Source organism: Eschscholzia californica, unplaced genomic scaffold (genome assembly GCF_041429995.1).
Source record: "Eschscholzia californica isolate CP2 unplaced genomic scaffold, dmEscCali1.0.p SCAF_2, whole genome shotgun sequence".
In the NCBI taxonomy this organism is placed as follows: domain Eukaryota; kingdom Viridiplantae; phylum Streptophyta; class Magnoliopsida; order Ranunculales; family Papaveraceae; genus Eschscholzia; species Eschscholzia californica.
Genome location: NW_028238309.1, coordinates 11,102,191 through 11,119,211, shown reverse-complemented (window position 1 = coordinate 11,119,211; position 17,021 = coordinate 11,102,191). Strand labels below are relative to the sequence as shown.

General features: G+C 34.7%; 1 protein-coding gene across 1 annotated transcript in view; it reads right to left on the bottom strand.

Moving 5' to 3' along the window:
• The window catches only part of LOC147556178 (uncharacterized), a 90,476-nt gene that overhangs the window by 46,062 nt on the left and 27,393 nt on the right, over nucleotides 1-17,021 (bottom strand). The window lies entirely within an intron of this gene.

Here is a 17,021-nt window from a genome sequence, read left to right as displayed (position 1 = left end):
TCAGACATCACAAAAAAAAAAAAAAACATCAGCGACCTTAACAATTCTTTTTTAGAATTCTGACTAAACCTTAAGGTCTTCATTTGAAGCTATTGTTGTTTACATTTGAAAAAGAAAAGAAAAAATCGAAATTCCATGATACTATAAGACTATCAAGAAAGACGCGAGGAAACTTTTGCTCTCTGCTCAGGATATTTTGAGAAGTATCCTACTGCCTACAACACAAACAATACGTACTATCCAATACTAAAATGAAGATGAATTCATATGCAAGATTAGATGAATAAATCAAGTGTTAGAAACAAAATTACATAATTAAGAAAATGCCATTATCAAAGTAACAAATCTTACCTATGTTTTTTCCTTAACCCAAATTCGGCGGCGTTACAAAATCAATTAACACTTGATTGCTCATTTCCACTGTTCTGCTCAATCTCAAATATCTGAAAAAGAAAATGAAATAATTTAAAAAACATACAAAATATTAAATGGTGTTAACTAACTAAAAATATAACGTATTACCTGGTATAGATGGTAGCCAATTATTTAAACAAGTCAAAGCTTCCACTACATCAGGAGCTAATGAAAATCTATATTCCGTGAGGATTCTGCTGCCACAAATAAAGCGGATTCTAATGTTCCTGTGGACATTGGAACAACCAAGAGATTTCGAGCCATTGAACACCACAAATTTTTCTACGTATTACGTTTGCAGCCAATCTTGTTTGAGCCAATGCACTTTTAAACTTTTCGATTCTACTTTGAGAAGCATTTATATAGTTAACACTTTCCCGAATCTTTCGAAGAAAATCATCTATGACTCGAAATCCATCCTGCACAATAAGATTTAATATATGTTCACTGCAATGCATATGAAACATCTCAGCATGAACAACAATTTCTTTCCATGTAGCCATAGTTTAAGAATTTTTATTATAAACTGATGTTGAAAATAATTCTTTATCAATATTCCATGACAATACCTGAAACTTCACAACCTCAGTTAAAACATTTCCCGTATATGGAGACGTGTTACGTAAGCAATGTAGTGGCAAGTTAGACAACAATAATCCTTGTTTTGATGTTCAACTGTCCAGAAATTAGATGCATCAGACTAAATCACGAAGATATTGAATCTAGCGCACCTTGTAACTCAACTTTCATCTCATGGTACATTTTTAGAAGATCCCCCCCGAATGGTACTTGTAGAATAAAATTTGGTTGTCGGATGGTAAGATCTAATTAACTTTCTAAAGTAATCATATGCAACCATATTAAAAGCATAGTCATGCTTAGCAATCATTTGACTGATAATTTTTCGACGTTCTGACTCATCAAACTTCCAATTTACGACCTTTGAGGATTTATCATTACTCTTGAGAGAAGTCAAAACTAATTGGTTAGCACGATTTGTAGGCCTCCTAACACAAGTGTTCAAATGATTTTTAAGATTTCTTACAATGACTTCTTACAATGACTACATATAGCTTTAGTCTTGCCATTTACTATTTTTTTCTTAAATTCAAGCCACACTTTTGACCTCTTTTTTCTTTTTCTTTTTTTTGCATTCAAGGACTTCTTCTGTAGCTCCATGCTCTTCTGGCACTAGATGTTATCTATTTGTTTCATTGACATCGGTTGTTGACTGAGACGACACTAAAAGACAACTAGTCGAAGTCAAAACATTAGATGTAGGTTGTGACATTATATAGACTAGGTTTCTGCCGCGTCCTACGAACGCTACAGATCCCTCTTGGCTTCGCCGGTAAATCCCATTTTATGTGAAGGATGAACACAAAATTTCTTTTGTTGTTTTTTTAATAAAATTTCTGTTGTTGAGAGAGAAAGAGAAAGCATGGTGCAGAGAAAGAATTTGGAAAGGACATGAGAGAATTTCAATTTTAAGTCAAATAATTTGGGGGTGGAGAGAGAAATTAGGAAGATATGGGAGAGTTGGTTTAGTTATTTTCTCCCACGATTTTCTACTGAAAAGTGGAGAAAATTGGTAGTTTGCCAATTTTTACTGATTTACATAGATATCCTTCTTTTTTAGTCTATTTACATAAAAAGGATTTTGTATCATCCGTCGGATGTGTTCCCAACCAAATTTCTAAAATAAAATGGACGGTCAGACTTATCCCCTGAATAACCGACTGAGCAGCTTCAATATAATAGATTTAAAATTCTAAATCTGCAAAAAAATAATTATGATGCAATTGCGGAAAACAATTATTACACACAAAAAATAAATTCAGAATTACTCAACTGTGATTTCATTTTTAGCATCAATAGAAAAGGAAATAACAACAGTTTTTGAGAGATCAAAAAAATTGAGAAGTTCTTTCCATATCATTAAATTAGTAGATCATTAATAAGATCCTATTAAGCTCTCATTAATCACTTCTACACCATTAATAACATAATTTCGAGCTAAAATCATGGCACTAGTTAACTATCAGGCATCTCATATTTCACTAATAATGGTAAAACCTAGCCAAGTTCAACTTTGTTTAGAATCACAACTCTTGATGAAAGATAAACGTATCTTATGGTTATAGAAAGTTTAGAAACCTTTCTAGATAATAAACCGAGCCCTGATTCAATGAGCTCAAGCTCATAAGTTGAACTATAAGCTTGAGCTCAATAGCCGTTGATCTTCTCATGTCAATCCAGACCGTTGTTCTTCCCCGTCCTATAAGGAGCTTATAAAAACAAAAGATAACAGTTAACCCATATTTTATATCTTTAATTACAGAAACATCATCTCATTTTATTCACCCCAACATGCAACAATCTTTTTCTTCTACATCGGATAAGTTGCTTCCTCAGGAAACAGGTAGAAAATTTCCAAACCTATAAGAACTTCCGGTGAAGATGTGGGTATTATTGTTTCAGCCATGTAATTTCATCAATATTTTCAACAGGAAAAACCCTTAATTTTGAAGACCTTTACTGAAATAGATAAAGTAATAGTTGGTTTGAGCAAAATTTTCAATAAGTGAATATTGATGAAATTACATGGCTGAAATAATAATACCCACATCTTCACCGGAAGTTCTTATAGGTTTGGAAATTTTCTACCTGTTTTCTGAGGAAGCAACTTATCCGATGTAGAAGAAAAAGATTGTTGCCTGTTGGGGTGAATAAAAAGAGATGGTGTTTCTGTAATTAAAGATATAAAATATGGGTTAACTGTTATCTTTTGTTTTTATAAGCTCCTTATAGGACGGGGAAGAACAACGGTCTGGATTGACATGAGAAGATCAACGGCTATTGAGCTCAAGCTCATAGTTCAACCTATGAGCTTGAGCTCATTGAATCAGAGCTCTTTCCTTGTGTCAATACTATCAACCACTTGGGCAACCAAGCATTGACTTTAAGATCTGATTATGCTAAAGAGGTATAGCACAGGAACGCAAATTACATATAGATAATATCAAGATACTAAGTTCAGAGAACCCACAATACATAAACAATTGACAGAAAAGTAATATCAAAAACATTGGCTCTGACAAGCAGCACCACAGTAATCAAAGGTGTTGCCGCAATAACCCCAGCGACTACAACACATATCGTCAGGACACGGGTAATTCGCAAAATCGTTTCCACATCTAATGCCGCATTGGCTCTGGCAACCATCAACACAGTGATCATCGCTGTAGCCGCAATAACCCCATACACTACAACATAAACCATTAGGACAGAGAGCATTCGAAAACTCTCTTCCGCATCTACCTTCAGGAATAAGTTTAGTGCATTGACTATGACAATTGTAAAGGCAATAGTCACTAGTGTTCCCGCAGTAACCCCAGACACTACAACAAGATCCTTCTGGACAAACAGCAACGCCAAACTCTCCGCATCTATCACTAGCCCACACACCAATCAGCATGGAGGAGGACGATGAGATTAACAAAAACAATAAGAGAAATGATGATAACATCCTCATTCTAATTTCTAACTACTCAGAATCTCTAGTCACTAATTATTGTAGCAGTAGTCTACTAATAGTATAGATGATGGTTGATGATAAGTGTGGCAAGGGTACTAGGATGTATTTATAGCCAATTTGAGTAGATGTTATTGTCCCCACATGGCCACATGAATGAACCCATCCCTTTGTTAATGTATTACTAGATAACCTAGGTGTCCTTCCAGATCCCAATATTCACCTGCTTGTTACAAAATTGATATAGGCACAGGGGAAGAAAAAAATGAAAATCAACTGAAAATAACCATCAATAGCTAGTAGGGTTTAAGGCGCCCAGTTCAACAAAAAAAAAAGGGGTTTAAGGCGCCCAATCAATAATAAGTTGATTCGATGATCTGGATTGTCAGATTTCCTTTTTTTTGGTTTGACTTAGATTTTTCCGTGTAGATTATTGTTGGACTTATTATCACCCAGATTAGATGCGTTCTATACATTAACTTGTATATATTTAACTATTTTATATCATTTTCTGCGTAGAGTTTTGATTTGTACTTGTTATTACTTCTTGTTTTCGTTACTATTCATATGTTAAGAAAAGGGTGTAACAAAATAATAAAAACACGACGAACTTTATGACAAGTGAATTTGAAAGACTTATTTATTACATGCACCAATATATTTGAGGTTTGTTTTATGTCAAGTTTCACAAGAATGCTCCTTTTGACTTCCAGGTCAACTATACACTTATAAACAAATAAGTATAAAGTACTTGTATATAAATGTCATTAAATCCTTTTCCAATTAATTGGCAGCACATGCCAATAGATTAATTAAGCTACATGTTTAAAGGTTGACTAGCTTAAATAAAGGAAATAAATATGTTGATGTTATATATATGTAAGTATGACTGACCAAAATATATTTAATGGTCTTTGTTAAGGGGCCTATATATAATTAAGAAGAGTGCAATGATGGGGTCATATGGATTCTCTAACTTGGCTAGATAATTGTAGTGGAAAGTGAAGTTATCTTTAATGAAGTAGATAACTAGACACCTCTTGCCTGAGGTTTCTCATGATTGGAATACATATCCATGCAACTGATCCTATTTATATAGCTTTCCTTATTCCAGAGAGTTGGTATAAGATATTGAGTTAATACAACAAAACAGTGAGTTAATAATGCTTAATAATATCTTTAATTTCTTAATCTCTTCTCTAGTTTATTATACGTTATCAGCACGATTGTCTCGAGAAGCGGGTAAAGAGACTTAAAGGTGTAAACGAAGAATTATATTGAAGGTTATCCAAATATCAAGGTAAGTTGTGTTATTACTTTTCAAATGTCGAATCTAACTAATATAAATTTTGTTGTTCTTGACCTAACAAGAAAGAACTTTATTAATTGGGCTCTTGATGTTGAATCTTATTTAGAGGAAATGAATCAAAAGAAAACCATAGCAGAGGGTAATAATAAAACTTCTCAGAATCGTGCGGCTGCACTGAATTCTATCCGGCACCATCTATGTGAAGATCTAAAGTCGGAATATTTAAATATGAGAGACCTTTATTACTATGGATTGGTTTTAGCGTTGCCTCGGGCAAAATCCTGATTCCGCCGCGTTCTATTTGGTTGTTTTAGTGAAGGTTGTCTTGTCGTTCGCTGACACATATCTGGCAGAAAGAGTTTGTGCTTTCATTATTTCTTTTTTTTTTTTGGAAAAAGCCTAATAGCATTAATAACCATCAAGAAGATGAGAGTTTTACATGTGCACAATAAAAGGACTAATAAGTCACTAATTCAACATATCGGTATTTAAATCTAATTTAGCCAAATCATGAGGAGCAGAATTCACTTCTCTAATAACAGTGAGAAATCGACACATCTCTTTGATTTACTTCGCCACGTAGCTTGGTTAGATCATGGACAAGACGCCAAGGGCATGAATCTTGACCGTCGTTTAATAGGTTAACCATAATAAGAGAGTCTCCTTCCAAGTCGAAGGAATTTATCCCCAATTTGTCTGCCACAAGTAACCCTAGCTCAAAAGCTATTAATTCACTGTGAAGAGATGATATCGGTGAGAAAGTCTTTGCCAATGAATCCACCACCTCCCCTCTCCAGTTTCTCGCAATCGTCGCCGTTGATGCTTTACTATGGGTGTAAGCTCCATCCACGTTTATTTTGATCCTTCCTAAGCTCGGAGGGTTCCATGCTTTCTCCTGCAAAACAGTAGAAATATAGAGAAGAACTGAAAGTGAAGGATTACGACGAAGGTCAAGGTAAATATTGCTCCAGATCCGATCAAGATTAGTGACCGAGTTCTGAAAATGGATTTCATTCTGATGTTTCCACCAATGCCACAGCAGATAACTATAAGTGTACCACTGTTCATTCGATCTTACTCCCTTATTAAGAATAGTTTTCAGATTTTCAATGTGATTTCCTGTTAGATCTGAAATATTTTCATCTTGTGAAGATGAAATAAAAGATTGAAAAGAATTACATGTCCCGAATAAGTGATTGGCTGTCTCGAAATCTCCAGTGGGACACATTTTGCATAATTGACTCACGGATTGTATTCTGTTACCAATATTCGATAAAGTCGCAATCCCATCATGAATTAATCTCCAAATAAATATTTGCACTTTAGGATCCATGTGCGTCTTCTTCCAAAATTTTTGCCAAGGAAAGTCACTAAGTTCTGTTGGTAGAATTGGTCTGGTTCTGATAATAGAGTAAAACGATTTTGTTGTAAAGTTACCTTGTTCTGTACCCTTCCAGATCAGTCTGTCTTTGGCAAAATTAGATGGGATAGTGATATTTGTGATTGCCATTATAGATTTAGTGGTGAAATGTTGTTGAAGTAGAGATAAATTCCATATATTTGTTTGTTTGTTAATCAAATCTGCGACCCATTTGATGTTCTGTGGCAATGGTTGAATTAATGTTGGAATGTGTTCTGTAATTTTAGGAACCCATTTATCTTCCATGATTCTTGTATCTGTTCCATCTCCAACCATCCAGATTGTATTCCTTTGCATTGTCTCCCTGACTGTCATTATTTCCTCTTTATGAAAAATTTGACTTCGAATATCTTGAGTGATTGCGATTTTTATATTAAGTTTATGAATGCCCAACTAAATACCAATTAAGTGCAGAGTGGAATTTATTTATCTCTTTGTTTTGTTGCTACATTATGTTAGGAAAAATAACCCAATTAACTTGTTCAGGAATATGAATATAAACGACGCGATTGTAAAAGTAGAGACACAAAGATTTTTTAACGTGGCAAAAAACCCCTCCAAGATAGAAGGTAAAAAACCACAGAACCTAGTCCAGAAATCTTCCACTATAATTAAATAATGGGTTACACAATTCTTCACCAAACCTATGGTGGATAAACCAATTGTTCAAGATCTGTGGAAACACTCTTGGATAACAATTCTTCCCTAAACAAATAGAGGATTAACCAATTCATCAAGATGTGTAGAAATACTCTTGAATGACAACTCTTCACCAAAACTACGGTGGATAAACTGAACAAAGAAACAAAGAAATACAAATCTCTTACTCCTTAGGATTTGAACAAATCCTAGAATACTAAAGGTTGAAGAAGATAACCACAAACTAAATTGCTTCACAAGATTAATAATCTTCTTTTCTTCAAACCAATATTCTTCTCTTTCAATCTCTCTTGAAAGAACCACTTCAGAAATCTCTCTTACTCTGACTTCTCTTTGTTCTGGAAGTTGTTTCATCTCTCTTATCTCTCTCTCTAACCTGAGAATGTATATCTGAGAGGATTCTCTTGTAACTCTCCCAACTGGGAGCTCCCAACTGGGAGGATACTTTCTGACTTGAAAGTATGATACTCTCTAACCTGAAAGTATATATCTGAGAGGATTCTCTTGTAACTCTCCCAACTGGGAGCTCCCAACTGGGAGGATACTCTCTAACCTGAAAGTATGATACTCTCTAACCTGAAAGTATGATACTCTCTAACCTGAAAGTATGAATAATTCCATCCCTTTCATTCCCTATTTATAATGACAAATAAGGAGGTATTCTGCTAGAAATAGGATTCCTTTTTAGGCTAGAAATAGAAACTTCTATTTCTCCCTAAATAAGGAATAAGGGAAATCCTATTCTAACTAGGAATCCTTTTTATATAAAGAGGGACCCCAACACATTAGACTTGTTCCGCACAATTCAACGTATGAAATTAACAATATTAAGTAACAAATGCAAGCAAGATTTTCATTCTAAGAATATAAATTAAATAGCAACCATAGTGACCAAAAAAAAATCACCTACTCAAATGAAAAAAAATAACAAATTACTTTCCTACTACTTCCATTTATCTAACAAGAAATTGATTGACCATGTAAAATTTCTTAATACCATACATACAGACATCTATAAATAAATCAATGTTTTTATATGAGCTACCTTTGACAAAATGCAATTAAAATTATACGCATTTCGTTTGGACGAGCCTGTAAGGCTCTGATATTACCTTTAATTAATCAGTTACGTTTTAATTTTGAAAAAGTGATTGTACATTTACTAAGTGATTATACATTTACCCATAGGCATTTGGCCTTGCAGGCCTTCCCTTTCGACCAGTAGAGTAGACATTAATGTTGAATGGTGCATCAACATGAACTTCTATATATTTAAAGTATATCATAACTCTTGAAATTCAAAGTAAAATTTGTACTTCATACAAGTAAATAGCATATAAATGCTTCACTAAATTGAATAGTTGTAGCAGATAGGTTAAATTGGTAGCAAATGTTATTTACTGTCCACCTAGTAAGTGATGTGGTCTTAGCAATGGTTATAGCTATGAAATTTTTTGTTATGATTTTGTGATCACATCCAAAGAAAGGCTTAACCCTTTCTGTGATTAAACGTAGTGAATTTTTCAAAATAAACGATCGATATATATATGAAATCATTGTTAACAAGAAGTCCATAGCTAAGTTGTAAAAAATGCATGTTATTGAACCTTTAAATATTTCAAAGTTGTTTGTTTCATCTATGATGGAGACCTTTTAGTTTCCATATTATTGGACCTATTTCATGTTCTAAATGCTAATTATGATAATGCAAATTAATACATCTACCCACGAGTTGTCATTTAATTGCCATGGACGAAACTTCATGTCGTGGATGGAATCTCAACAGACAAAAATCCCTGATATGGGATCAGAAAGTTGGTTCCAAATAGATAAGAATTTATTATAGAAGAAAAATTATTGAAATTAGTACACCTCAAATGTGAAAGTTTTGGACATTATCGTCAGTACCATTGATTGTTTGATGTGATGACCACACTTGAAACGAGATTCCTTTTCTCTATCTAACCTAAATTGAAATTTCTTACCAACCCAACTCAATCTATCATGTGATCCATCATGTACTCTTATTTTCCTAGGACTCATATGGAGTGAACACCCGCCGGGGTATCTTCTCTCTTGATGCCTGCAACAATGGAGTGAACACCCCCGAGGAGTCCCCTATGTTTAGGAATAGCGCAAGTCTCGTGGTTTGTTTGTCTTTTCATGTGTTCTTAATTACTTTCAAGTGTAATGTGTTATGTGTTAATGTGTTTTGTGTGTAGTTTATTTCTCTCTCTAACTCACCTATATAATTTTACCAATGAATACCTATTAATAGAGGCTTTCAATTGGGGTTTAGATGTTGGTCCACAGGTATTTGTCTCAATTCAATGTAAAATTAACAAACCTACCTACCCAACCCAACGCCTGAATTCAAGTAGTGAACTATAACAACCCTCTATATATAATGTTGTATTATCCTTCTCTTCTTCCTTATGTTTCCTCCTTTTATTTCCTTAAACATTTATTAGACTCAATTATGAATAACTACAAGTATTATATGATGATGATGAATATAATTATCCTTTTGCTTGTCATCATGATGGCGGCAAGTGTTAGTGGGCGCGGCATTCCAACTAACTATACAACTTATGGTAGGAAAATTTGTTGCGGTCAATGAAGTAAGAATCCATTCTGCAACCCATGTAGAAAATATTATTGTTGGTCGGGATATCATTTCCCTTGATGGCCATGTGGATGATTCTGGTACACCCTCGTCCATGTCTTTCATCTTGTTAGTGTGAGTTTGCTATACGAGTCTCTGTTTGGTTAGTTGAAGTGTGTATGTCCTGATAGAGTGTGAGTTGGTTAGTAGAAATGTTGAAGTGTGTAAGTACTGAGAGAGTGAGAGTTGGTTAGTGGAAATGTTGAAGTGTGCAAGTTCTGAGAGAGTGTGAGTTGATTAGTAGGAAACCAGATAAGGTTTCCACTCTCTCCATCTCCACTTGATTATCCAACGGGGACAAAAAGTCTTCATCAATACATTAAAGATGATCCAACCTAACCCAACCCACCATGATTTGAAGTAGCGAATCTTGATTGCATCTTATAAATAAGATAGAGTGTTTCACCTCCTCTTCATTTTGTTTCCTGTGAGTAATATTGATTTCATGAATGAGGAACTACAAATATTTGCTGATTATGATGAATATCACTCTTGTTTTGCTTGTCGTGATAATGACGGCAATGTTTTGCTTGTCGTGATAATGGCGGCAAAAGTCTGTGGACATGGCGTTCCTGTTAGAAAAAACAATCGCGTCGGCGGAGCATAATATAAGATTTCTCCCTTTGTGTTAGTTATGAGAAAAATATGTAAAATAGTGGCATCAATATGTGAAGATAAATCTTTGTTAGAATCCGAGTGAGTTAGAGGCTCAACCAAAGTAGGAGGTGACGACTCTATAAAAGGCAAACAAGGGGAATCAACTGAAGGCGAGGGCGAAGACTCGACCAGAGGTGGAGGCGGAAAAATATTTGGTCGCAACGGAGACCAGAAAGTGTTGGGAAAAGGCACAGGGTCATCCATAATATTTAAAGGAGTAAAAGTCTGTGAGTAAGAAGAAACGTCAGTAATCGACTCAAAAGGGAATTTATTTTAAAAAAAAAAGTGACATTTCGAGAGTCATAGAGTGTTTTAGTCTCTATGCCATAAATGGTGTAACCCTTCTTTCCATAAGGGTATCCGACTAAAGAAATTTTACATGATCAATCAATTTCTTGTTAGATAAATGGAAGTAGTAGGAAAGTAATTTGTTATTTTTTTTTCATTTGAGTAGATGATTTTTTTTCTGGTCACTATGGTTGCTATTTAATTTATATTCTTAAAATAAAAATCTTGCTTGCATTTGTTACTTAATATTGTTAATTTCATACGTTGAATTGTGCGGAACAAGTCTAATGTAGCAACAAAACAAAGAGATAAATAAATTCCACTCTGCACTTAATTGGTATTTAGTTGGGCGTTCATAAACTTAATATAAAAATCGCAATCACTCAAGATATTCGAAGTCAAATTTGTCATAAAGAGGAAATAATGAAAGCACAAACTCTTTCTGCCAGATATGTGTCAGCGAACGACAAGACAACCTTCACTAAAACAACCAAATAGAACGCGGCGGAATCAGGATTTTGCCCGAGGCAACGCTAACTTCAGTGAATTTTTTATTCAAAATTTCTATCCATAAAGTTGCTGTCATAAGATGAGAATATATTTTGCTTGATCATAATTGTTTCAAACTTTTGTCATTTAATATAATAAAAAGATTATTTTTCTACCATCAGACTTACTTAAATTTGAGAAGCCAAAAAGAAAAATGTTGAGATTGGAGGGTCAATCGAGACAACTTACAAACGATTGGCGACACATAAGTGAATAATAACAAGATCATGAAGTGAAGAAAGATAAACAAGTAAGAACTAAAAGAAAAAAATTCTGACTTACAAAAATAATTTAAGTACAACATAAGAAAATTATAATTGGAAATAAAATAAAATTTGGGGTCTAAGTAGAAGCTTGGAAGAAACGTTTTGACCATTTAAAAAGAGTTATTCCTAAAGCTTTAAAGGACTGGTTGCATCTGAGATTACATGATTATAAAACTGTTTCTGAGTATAGTTTTGTTTTGTTTAAAATAACGACAAAATTGACACATTGTGGTTTCCCATTCAGTGAAGAACAAATGTTGGAGAAAGCATTTTCTAGTTTTCATGTATCTAACATGAATCTGCTAGAAAAATACACAGAAATATGAACTTTAAATTTCATTCTGATTTAATTTCTTGTCTACTTGTTGCGGAACAAAACCGGAAGTCATTATGATAAATCAAGAGACTCGTCCAACGGGTTATTCTGAAGTATCTAAAATCTATGTGACATCTTATGGACGAGGTGGTCGTGGCAACGGTCACAACAGAAATAATAGAGGCGTGATCGAGATAACGATCACCAATTAGATACCAGAGATGGTGGCTACCACTCTGGAGGACGCGGTCATGGGAATAATCAAAGTTGGAATAACAGAGATGGTGGCTACCACTCTGGTGGGCGTGGTCGTGGTCGTCGAGGACGTTACAATAACTCGAATACTAGACCTCATGTTATAGATGTGGTATGACAGGTCACTGGCAAAGGACCTGTAAAACTGCAAAACATCTGGTAGATCTCTACCAAGCGTCGTTAAAGAAATCGGTGACCAACACAGAAATGAATCAGATGAAGATTGATGGTTCCTCCTATAACACTAGACTAGATATGTCTGATTATCTAATTGATGAAGTCGAATACGTCATACTGAACCACAAACCGAGTTATTTCCCGTTAATTACGGCAGTAACCCTGAAATTCCAAAAGATTGTGTCCCAGACGATGAAAGAGATATATACGATGGTAGCTTCGATCATCTATCTTCCGTTGAATTTGACAAATTACCTGATGAAGAATTTGTAAAGTGTTTTCTTAAATCTGACGTTTCTTGAATAGCGTTTTATTTGTATATATTGGTTTTGTTTCTCCTAAATAATGTAATATTATCATGTTCATATAATATAATTATGTTATAGTTATCTTATTTCTTATTTTATGCATACAAGGTATGGATTGCAGAAACACAATATCGAAAGATAACGAAGATATATGTGTAGTTGATAGCGCAACTACTAACTCTATCTTTTGAAACAATAAGTATTTTGAGACATTGAGGGTATACAAGGCTAACGCAATAACAATCGCTGGTTCATCTAATCTCATTGAGGGTTCTGGTAGAACTACTATAATATTACCACATGGTACAAAAATAACCATTAAGGACACATTGTTTTGAACTAAATCTTTAAAAAATTTATTAAGTTTTAAGGACATTCGTCAAAATGGTTATCACATTGAGACTAGATATGAAAATAATGAGGAACATTTATATATTACTTCCAATACTTTTGGCGAGAAGCATGACCTGGAGAGATTGTCGACTCTCTCTTCTGGATTGTATCTTGTAAAGATAAAAACGATTGAATCATATGTTGTCGTAAACCAGAAGCTTTACGACCCTAGTGTGGTGACACTTTGCATGATCGTTTGGGACATCCTAGATCTACCATGATGAGTAGAATAATCCAAAATTCTCAAAGGCACTCATTACAGAACCAGAAGTTTCTGATAAGTAAGGATTTTACTTGTACATCCTGTTTTCTTAGTAAAAATTTATTGTAAAACCATCTTTCGCAAAAGTTCATATAGAATCTCCTAATTTTTTGGAAAGGATTCAAGGAGATATTTGTGGTCCTATTCACCCATCATGTGGACCATTTAGATATTTTATGGTATTAATTAATGCATCTACCAAATGATCTCACGTTAATCTTTTATCTACTAGTAATACTGCATTTGCACGGTTACTATCTCGGATTATTAGACTACGTGCTCATTTTCCAGATTTTCCTATCAAAAGGATACGTCTTGATGGGGCAGGTGAATTTACATCAAATGCTTTTGATGCTTATTGTCAGGCAGTTGGTATTGATGTTGAACATCCTGTAGCCTATGTTCATACCCAGAATGGTCTAGCATAATCATTCATAAAATATCTACAACTAATTGCGAGACTAATGTTGATGAAAACTAAGTTGCCTGTTTCGGCATGGGGATCTGCAATATTACATGCTGCAGCTTTGATCCGCCTTCGACCCAGAGCGAATGGTTATTCGCCGTTACAACATGTTTTGGGTCATCAACCAAATATTACACATTTACGTGTTTTTTGGTGTGAGGTGCATATCCCTAATTCACCTCCAAAACGCACTAAATTTGGACCTCAACGGAGGATGAGTATATATTTTGGTTTTGACTCACCATCTATTATAAGATATCTCGAACCTATGACAGGTAATACTTTTACCGCACAGTTTGCGAGTTGTCATTTTGATGAGACAGTTTTCTCACAATTAGGGGGTGAAAATCCGTCTACATCGAATAGTAAACAAAATGATTTGTGTTGGTATACACAAAGTTTGTCTTATTTAGACCCTCACACTAGTCAGTCGGAACTAGATGTACAGAGGATAATATATTTGCAAGACATTGCAAATAAACTACCAGATGCATTTAATGATACAGCTAGGGTAAGAGCATCATATATACTTGCTGCTAATGCTTGTGCACGAATCAATATTCCTGGAGGACCAGGTGAAAATGTTATAGCAAATGAGTCATCTAAAATACTTCAGAAGCGTGGGCGACCAATTGGTTCTAAAGATACTATCCTTAGAAAACGGAAGTATCCATCACAAAATAATAGTTCTCTAGAAGAAATTATTAATGATACACCCACACTTTCTGAACAAATATTCATTGAAGAGGATGAAGCCCTTGATGAGGCAGAGATACCTAAAAATGAGGAAATCTCTATAAATTATGAATGTTCGAGAGAAGTGTGGGATTGAAATGAAATAATTATCGATGAGTTATACTCTTTTACGGTGGCAACCTCAATTCTGAAAGAGAATGATGATTATGAACCCCGCTCTATTGAGGAATGTCGACAAAAACCCGATTAGTCATAATGGAAAGACGCAATTCAGGTAGAAGTAGATTCACTTAATAAGCGTAGTGTTTTTGGACCAGTGGTCCTCACACCTAAGGATGTCAATCCAGTTGGATTCAAATGGGTTTTTGTAAGAAAACACAATAAAAATAACAAAATCGTTCGATATAAAGCTCGACTTGTGGCACAAGGTTTCCTACAAAAACCTGGGATAGATTATGAAGAAACATACTCTCCTGTTATGGATGCAATTACATTTAGATATTTAATCAGTTTGACAGCTCAAGGAGAACTTGATATGCATCTACTAGATGTCGTTAATGCGTATCTATATGGCAATCTAGATACTGATATTTATATGAAAGTTCCTAAAGGATTCAAATTACCTGAGGGAAAACCACGTGTCATGTATTCACTTAAACTTAATAGAGCTTTATATGGGCTTAAGAAATCAGGGCGAATGTGGTACAATCGCCTCAGTGAATATTTGGCCAAGGAAGGATATGTAAATAATCCTATTTGTCCACGTGTGTTCATTAAGAAATCATATACTGGATTCGCTATCAATGCAATATACGTTGATGATATAAATCTAATTGGGACAGTTGAAGATGTCCAAAAGCTGCAGAATATGTGAAGAAAGAATTTGAGATGAAAGATCTTGAAAAAACAAAATTCTACATTGGTTTACAAATCGAGAGGAGTACAAGTGGTATACTTGTTCATCAAAATTTATATACTGTAAAGGTTTTGAAACGATTTCGCATGGAAACTGCATACCCTCTTAGCACTCCAATGGTTGTTAGATCTTTAGATACTGTAAAAGATCCTTATCGTCCTAAAGAAGATAACGAAACACTACTTGCTCTTGAAGTACCATATTTAAGTGTAATCGGTGCTTTATTATATTTGACTCAATATACAAGACCTGACATTTCTTTTGCAGTAAATTTATTAGCCAGATTCAGTTCGGCACCAACAAAGTGACACTGGATGGGAGTAAAGCATATTTTTCGATACCTTCGAAGAACCACTGACATGGGGTTATTTTATTCGAAGAATTCATTAGATGGTTCACAAGTAATAGGATACACTGACGCTAGATATCTCTCTAACCCACATAAGGGAGTTTCACAAACAGGTTATGTTTTTACCAGTGGCGGTACGACTTTCTCATGACGATCAAGTACGCAAAGTATGCCCATTACATCTTCTAACCATTGAGAGATTATTGCTCTTCATGAAGCTACTAGAGAATGTATATGGATCAGGTCTATTATCAATCATATTAGAATTTCATGTGATCTTCCTACAATTACAAAGTCACCTACCATTATTTATGAAGATAATGCGGCTTGCATTGCACAAATCAAGGAAGGATATATTAAAGGTGACAGAACGAAACACATTTCACCAAAATTATTTTTCTCGCACCATTTATAGAAGAATGGTGAAATTAATATTCAAAAGATACAATCATAATATTTGATTAGAAAGAGATAAAATTGAAATTCTCTTTTTCTCTCTCTTTCTCTATATAATATTTGTTTCTTTCTTCACTTTATGATATCTATAGAGAAGGAGAGAATAAATCTTCCTCAATCTTGGTTTCTAAGTAAAATCGCATCCCACATTCACTGGTTATAAGAGAAAGAGAAATACTCCCTCTCTCTACAAATCTTCCTCTTTCCATTTCTATAAATCTTCATATATCTCTGCAAGGATTTCCAATGCCTCCTCTCTATCTGATTTGTCTTCGAAAATTTCTATTTAAAACTTATTCTCTCTCTACTGTTATCTTACCAAAACAGTTTAAGAAGACAAGAGAGAAAGAGGATTTCGAATCTGGGATGCGTTGCTCAATCATAAGGCCGAGATTTTCTGTAGCGCGGACCATGGGTTTGTGTGCGATGCAGATAGGACGGCCGTTTGATCCATCTGATTGTGATTCCTGTCCATCAGATTTGGAGAATGCGCTCAAGTACATGGTAATATCGTGCACGCAGTTGCACTAAATCGAAGACCACTGGAATTCCACAAGTACCACAGAGTGTGACAGAAAATAACCCGGAACCTATCTGAGCGGTCAGATCTTCCTCCACTTACACGCCACGTGTCTTGCTGATTTGGTTAACCGTCTTAGACTCC